Here is an 8479-nt window from a genome sequence, read left to right on the forward strand (position 1 = left end):
GGGCCAGCCTTTAAAATGATACCACATTTTTAAAATAGGTTATATTTTCCTGTATGCCCCTTTATGAATCAAATTGATGAGGAAAGGTGAAACTTAAACTTTGCATCTCAATACAAATTATTCAATTTATTTGAATTTAATTTTTCTTTACAAAACCCAAACTGATACATTAAAGTTATGTTTATCTGTTTAACAGTTTAGGGAACAATTTGGCAATTTTGTGTTTTTTTGAGATTATCCTTCTCTTAAAAGTGCCAGTATTTTAAAATAGCGTTCTTGTAATTTTACACGCTTTTGTGATGGAGTGCTGTTTTGTTATATAATTTTGACTTGGATTCTTTCCATTTGCATTTGTTTATGTAATTTCAGGAGGAATACTGAACATCTGAGTTCTGGATGATACTAATAAACTAATAATTGCAGAGGTTTTAAATATTAGTTAAATGGCTTTCACTTAAGAATTTAGGATTTTGTTACATATTTTAATCTTGTTTCCAATAATACCTCTTAGCAACACCTTTTAAATATAAGGACTGGCAAAGTTTTTCCTTGTAAAAATACTCACTTTATGCTTATAAATAGGTTAATGGGCTGATAAAAACAGGTTTTGTCAAACATTCCAAGTACTCTCAGTGGATGCTATATATATAAATGAGGAAAAACTAATTTTATTCTCAAAATGATTAAACAAGATTTTTTAAAGTAAGGCACATGTAAGTGAAAAGCAGGGTTAGTGATGGAAAGGCTGCAATTGTTTCAACATTTATCAAATTTTTAGTCAAAGGGAACAAATGACTCATTTAATCTGATTTAGATGGAAGTTTCTATAGCTATAGAATCAACATTAGTAAGTCTGATCTATTTAAAAATGAATTCTGGCAAGGAAACTTATTTGTAACTTTAGTGGGTGTGTCATGACAACTACCATTTTTGAGATGTTGAAAATGGGAACAAAGATTTTTTATGTTAATTCTTTAACTGACCTCAGATCTTAACAGGAAAAAATGGACAAAAATCCTCTTCAACCTGAAAACTAATGTAATTTGGTTCAGTGTTCAACAGTATCCCTTGGAAGTTAGATGTGTAAAACTCAAGTTAGTGGAGGTGACAGGCAATTATAAGATTCAGATGATTCAGTGTAAAGCCTGTTAAAACTGGAAATGATATATTTTTTAAAATGTGTAGGAGCTATTTTAATTCTGAGGTAGTTAACAGTGCTGTGGGATTTAAAGATTTTCATAACATCAAGAACAGATTAAATAGTATATATTTTAGTATTTTTTTGCATTTTTTAAATCAGTGTAGTACATAGTGATTAAAGTTTTTCTAAAATAATCCAGTTTCCTAACTTGTGTAAGAGTTGAGAGTTGTTGCTGGTTAGTTGCTATAATTCTGGTGATCTCCCATCAAGGTGTTGGTATTTGTCATACTTGTTTTCTTAGAGTGATACCTGAAAAATCTTGTGTGCCCTGTGTACCCCAGGGTTAGGGATTAAATAGGTGATAAAGATATGAAAAGTGCCCATGTGACACAAAGCCATTCAACAGATATTCTCTGCCTAGTGAATCTAACTTGCTCAGACATGATGGTAGTATCTAGCTATATTGAAAATTGCACAGGAAGGACAAAATAGCGATTTTTGAATAAACAGGGCTACTACCTTGCTTGACCACACAGTCTATAATGAAAGCTCAAATTTAGGTCTGCTTGGCATAACACACCTGGAAGAACCTGAAATAGCTTTAAGTACCAGTCAGGCACTTTTGTATATGATGGTATGGTATCACTACAAATTTGCACAAATCAAACAACTTATGTCTTGGAATTAACTTGCTTAGGTGTGAACCATTGACTATTAGGCCGTTTTATTAATAAGGGATTGTGATAACAGTCATTTAAATTTATTTTTTATATTTGTGCTTTTTGTCACTTTCAAGTGACCCTTGAAATGCCTTTTTTTAAAAGAGAAGGTCTCACTTTTGCTCACACTGGAGTGCAGTTGGCACAATTGTAGCTCACTGCAGCCTCCAACTCCTGGGCTTAAGTAACCTTCTCACTTCAGCCTCCTGAGTAGCTGGGACAACAGGCATGTGCCACCAGGCCCAGCTAATTTTTTAATTTTTTGTAGAGATGGGGTCCTGCGGTGTTGCCCAGGCTGGTCTCAATCACCTGGCCTCAAGGAATCCTGCCTTGGCCTCCCAAAGTGCTGGGGTTACAGGCATGACAGAATGCCTTTTAAAACTGATAAAAGCCAGAAAATGGTTTGGGTAGCTATCCTGCAAAAGATGGAAGGGGTGGTTCATTTTCTTGTCCCCTTCTAAGAGTAAAGTAGTGCTGACACTGGGAAATTCTCTGGGTCTCAGCCAAGTTGCTCCCTGGAGTAATGGGGCAAAATGATGCTGTTCTAGGATTGCTGCTATTTCATGATACATCATGGCATGGGATCATACCACAGAATGTGGAAGGACACAAGCATAACATACCACACTCCAGAATATAATGATCATCTTCCAGTGGGTATCAGTCCAAAATAGATCCTATCTACCAGGAGGAAATGTAATCACTTTTGCCTTTAGTCCTGCCCATTGGTTTGGACCTTCTAAATAGTTGAATGTATCAGGCATCCACTGAAAAGGAGGAAGTAGCAATGTAAATCTGTAATAATATGAGGATAAACCTGTGAGTATGACGAGTGGTGGGCAAGAGTATATGGAGATTCTGAAATCCAGTAATAGAAAATCAAAGGAAAGGAGATCTGAGCAATCCTTGTAAATTAAGATGCACTCATTTGTTTTTCTATTTCATCACATACTTCAGTCATGTAAATGGCATTTCATAGTATGGCGCTACATAATATATTTGATCATTCCTTTACTGATGGACATTCAGGTTTTTTCCTCTTTTTTGCTATTTCTAACAATACTGCCGTGAACATCTGTGTACATTTTTCTAAGGTGTGTGTAGGTCTTTAGGATAGATGTCTCAACGTAGAATAGCTGAGTGAAAAGATATTTGCATTTAACATTTTGGCAAATATTGATAAATTGCCCCCCCCCCCCAAAAGCTGTACTTATACTGTGAAACATTTTATAATGAATCAAGATTTTTACTGGTTATTCTTTGGCCCCATGAAATACCCATTTTTAAAAGATGAGAAATTAAAATACTGAAATACTATTTGTCCAGAGCTACCCAAACACAACTGGGAACAGACGGAATTGGAACTGAAAGACCCTTAGTATAGCTATTGCTTATTTAAACTGCTAACCTATTTTTCTAAAAAGTTACTGCAATAACTAAGTTAATCCACTGTGTAAAAATGAGGAGGGTCCTTCCCATTTTGGCATCCTCCATCCTAAATGGAAGTATCTGGTAGTTTTCATTATTGGTGTTTTATCTGGGGAGAGTCTTTTTGAGCAGAGATTGTGTCAATCTTATAGAAGCTGCAGTCAATAGTTTTGGAAAACGAAGTTTGACTATAAGGTATAGCCAAAGAATGAGAAATTAAAGGATCATGTGGGCCAGATTCTAGGCCTTAGGAGATAGGTTACAGTATTGAAATGGACACTGAGGATTTGCCTTAAATGGAATAAAGTTCACTACTGCTTCACCTCCTTGCTGGAGGTGGTACTTTAGGGTAAAGGACATATTCCAGATGGGTTCATAAACACAGTTCTGTTTACAGGCTGAAAGAGGAATTAAGCTTAGTTCCCTAGAGTTACATAGAATCTCTAATTATAGGCTTTACCATATTTTTGTTTATTGGGTTTCAATTAGAGATCATCTTATAAAGTGTGCTGAACATAAACAGGTAAGAGAATAAAAAGTCTTAAAATAAGTATCTGTTGGGTGTGAGAGAGTACTAAAGATAAAGAAGAACAAGACCCTCAATTGCCAGACCCTCAGGTGCCTGGGCTGGTATGAAGAGTAAGAACTAGGAGGCTATTCTGAGCAAAGAGATTGCAGCCCCCCCCCCCCCCCATGCCTACGCCCTCCTGAATTTGAAGGAAGCCCAGGTCTTGCTCTGCCTTTGGGAATCAGCCTGATTGGGGCCTGTGCATAGAGAATGGGTTAGGTACACTCAGGGTCAGAAAGCAGGGAGGCCAACGGGAGAGCCTCTTTTCAGAAGAGGGACAAGAGTTGTCACTGCTTTGGGAGCCATCAATAGAATAAGGCATAGCACCAATGCAGAGTCATAGCCTGTTAGAGGCCGAGGGGCTCTAAGGACTATTGCAGTCTAATCTCAGCTTTTTTAGAGTAGTGGACAGAGATGATAGAGCTTCAGAGGCTTGCTCAAGGACAAACAGCACTATCAAAACAATCTAGTAATGGCTGTTTCACAGTAGGTGCAGCAAGCTCCTTTCCCTTCCCTTACGGAGAGCATCAAAGAGGCTGGAAGCCTTCCCTGCCCCTCATCTCCGTGCCTGGACTCTCCTGCCATGGCTACAATTGTTCATATGCTAGTGCGGCCAGCACACCCTGCCAACACAGAGTGAGATTCGATTCATTTGGACTTAGAACGCTTCCAAACCAAACCAAAATAATTCCAGTCATATAGAAAGTTATAAAATACCTGATTCTAAAGGGCTGGTAGTCACCAGACAAATGGGTGCTGCTTAAAACTGTAGCATGACCTTCCTGAAGTAGAAAGAAGGATGGCAATACACTACACACAACGATAACTTTTGAAAAACTGGTTGCCCTTATTATAAATGAAATTTACATTCCTTGAAACAAAATAAGTAGGGAAAAAAAACTACAATTCTACCAGTCAGGAAGACTATTAACATATTGTATACCCTTCCAGTTTATATATATATAACATGTATTACGTATACAAATTTTTTAAATTGAGGTGAGACATGGCATGAAATTAACCATTTTAAATGGAACAATTGAGTAGCATTTAGTACATTCACAGTGTTCTCGGACCACCACCTCTATCTAGTTCCAAAACCTTTTCATCATCCCATTAATTCTCCTCTCCCACCTAGCCCTTGGCAACCACCAATCTACACAGTCTCTATAGATTTAGTTATTCTGGTATTTCCCATAAATGGAATCACACAATATGTGACTGACCATTTATGCCTAGCTTCTTTAACTTAGCATAGTATTTTCACAGTTCATCCACAATTAGCATATATTAGTACTTCATTCCTTTTTAAGCCTGAATAATATTCCATTTTACGTATATACTATAATTCCTTTATCTGTTTATCCATTGATAAACTCTTGGGCTGTTTCCACCTTTGGCTATCAAGACTAGTGCTGCTACGAACATACATGCACATACTTTCAATTATTAGGGTATATACCTAGGAGTGGAATTGCTGGATAATTTTATGTTTAACGTTTTGAGGAACAGTCAAACTGTTTTCTATAGCAGCTGCACAACTTAACATTCCCAACCAACAATGCATGAGGGTTCCAATTTTTCCACAACTTGCCAACACGTTTTCCATTCTATTTTTTAAAATTATTATTATTATATCCATCCTAGTGGGTGTGAAGTGGTATCTCACTGTGGTTTTGATTTGTATTTCCCTAATGATTAATGATGTTGAGCATCTTTTCATGTGTTTATTGGCCATTTGTATAGCTCCTTTGGAAAACTAACTCAAGTCCTTCACACATATTTCAGTTGGGTTGTTCGTCTTTGTTGTGTATATATAGATATACATTTGTTTTACAAAAATGGCAGTATGTTTACAAACATTGTATTTGTAAGCTTCTTTTCCTGCTTAGCAGTCTGTCTTGAGCAAAGAAATACATGTTGTCATATAATACGTTCTTATTCTAATCTGCATCATTTTTAATGCCTGCGTGATATTCCACTGAATGAATGTAAAAGACCATAAATTATTTAGTCAATCCCCTATTACTGGACATTTGGGTAGTTTCTGATTTTTTACTGTTACAAATAAGGCTGACTATCCTTACCTTATACCCATACCTTTGTGTTCATAATTATTTTATTAGGACATAAATATATTCCTCAAAGTGAAATTGCTGAATCAAAGGATGAACCAAATTTGGTGAGTTTTACCTGGCTGCTTTTGGAAAGTTTTCACTCAAAATATAATAACTTTTTTAAAGGCTAGTCAGGCAATTTTACATATAAAGGATACAGAATAGGATCATGATTTCTAAGATTTTATAAAGGTTGAGCCTACAACAGTGGGGAAAATTGTGAAAGGCGTAAACCTTCAAAAGCAAGCAGATGAAAAGCCTAAAAAACCTGGAAAGACATTAGGTTGAAACGTCCATTCCCCTTTATACTTCTATTACTTTACTACTTTTCAGGTTGAACATTAACAGAAAGAGCTTTTATATTCAAGTAATTGCAGAACTGTAAAAAGTGAATGTGCAGATCAATAGGAATGGGTGGGAAAACTTGGAAAATTTTGCAAAAGCATTAGAATTTTTTGGCTTTTCACTTCATTGCATCACCATTCTTTATAATAGCCTACCTAATTTCCAAAATTTACTAATCAGTAATTGTATCAGAATTTTTTTTCTTTAAATATATGCTTTAAATAAGGTTAAATACATTTTCATGTATTGTTTTAAGACCAAGATGTAGGTCAACATTCTTTTGAGGCATACATATCTTACTTAACGGTGTCCAACACGTCAACACGAAATTGAATTAATTATATATAATTTATCTAATAGACAATCTGATAAGAATCTTTTTCATACATTGATGAGTATTGGATTTAATGCTACATAGATCAACCTGAAAAGCAATGTAAATTTCATGTTTCTTTTAAGAACCTAAATTTTAGAGGTCAACATTGCACTTTCATGTCATGAGTTTATATACATTGAGCTTCTACAGATAATAATGTGACATGAGAAATAATATTATTTTATTTCTAAAAATTAGAGATATATTATACAATAGCTACATTAATATGGGTATAACACTTGAAGTTGAAAAAAATTAAATGTTAAGTTCTTTAGGACTTTTAAAGAATTGTAGTTAAAAAAAAAAAGAATTGTAGTTAAGAATCAACTGACCTGGGGGAAAAAAGATGCAGTTTTTTTCTTTGTTTATTATTCTATACTATATCTTTATTTTTAGGCCAAATCTATTTTTTTTCTCACCTTTAGGACCAAGCAGTCAATAATGGTACTTAAAACCTCACTAAAAAAACCATCAAAGGCTGGGTGAGGTGGCTCACACCTGTAATCCTAGCACTTTGGGAGGCTGAGGCAGGAGGATCCCTTAAGGCCCCAGGAGTTTGAGACCAGCCTGAGCAACATAGCACTACCTCATCTCTACAAAAATTAGAAAAATTACCTGGGAGTGGTGGCGTGCACCTGTAGTCCCAGCTACTTGAGAGGCTCAGGCAGGAGGATCGCTTGAGCCCAGGAGTTTGAGGTTGCAGTGAGCTATGACATCAGTGTACTTTAGCTTGGGCAACAGAGTGAGACCCTATTTAAAAAAAAAAAAAATCAAAATATTTCCATTTTGAATATCTTTTTTTAAATAGGAAAATTAAGAAACCGCTGGTGCAAACAGAAATTAACCTCAAAATATATATTTACTAGCTTTCATGCCTCCATAATCAAATAAAGTATTTGTGGAAAGGATTTAAAAAAAAGAAAATAGATAAATTCCAAGCCTCCTCATGTCAGAGTCAAGTATGTTACTTCACTTCTTTTTATTTAAACCTGTAGACCAAGAGTAAGGCATGTGATAAATATGTGGACTTGAATGTGATATTATTTGAGAGTCTGGCCATGTTCTCCAGTCATGCTTTGGCAAGTCAGTATACAACACTTTGGCCAGGGATGGCAGCCAGAATTGTCACCAGGGAAACTGTCCCTCAGCATCAGCAGGAGTTCCTGTTGGAGGGCCTGTTCTAGGTAATGATTTTTACAACTTAACATTTCCTTGATTGGTGTGACCTTCTGAGCACCCGCTCAAAGCACCTCCTTCAAAATGGAACGGTCCCATCGGAGCCCCATTCCAATGAAAGGAAATCTGGAACCATTTTTCCCAGAGATAGGCAACCCCCTACTAGAAGAGCTATGTTGTGATTTCACAGCAACAGACTTACAAAGAGTAGTTTCTACTAACTTCCAAAAGTCCAAGGGAATTCCTAAAACTTATTTTTCCACCCATGGGCTCTGGAACATGGGTCTCCATAGTTTCTTGTCTCTTTAACTCCAGGAAAGAAGGAAGTTAGGTGAATAATGTTATCAGATGCCAGTAATCTCCTTATCATCTACTCTAGATTCTTTTCCAGGACCCAATTTTAGCTAAAAACAGAATAAAAACCATCTGGCACCACTTCAGAGAGTTAAGGGGAGAAAGCCTGAGGAAGATTTTTAAAAGAATAAGCCAGCAAGATACAGTCATGATAAAACTGACCAAAATTACAGTTGCAGTCTAAGTTTACTTAAAAAACATTTGCTGCCCAGTATGACGAAGTCTTTCAATTTTTTAAAAAAGAATTTTAGAAGA

This window comes from Lemur catta, chromosome 13 (genome assembly GCF_020740605.2).
Source record: "Lemur catta isolate mLemCat1 chromosome 13, mLemCat1.pri, whole genome shotgun sequence".
Lineage (NCBI taxonomy): Eukaryota > Metazoa > Chordata > Mammalia > Primates > Lemuridae > Lemur > Lemur catta.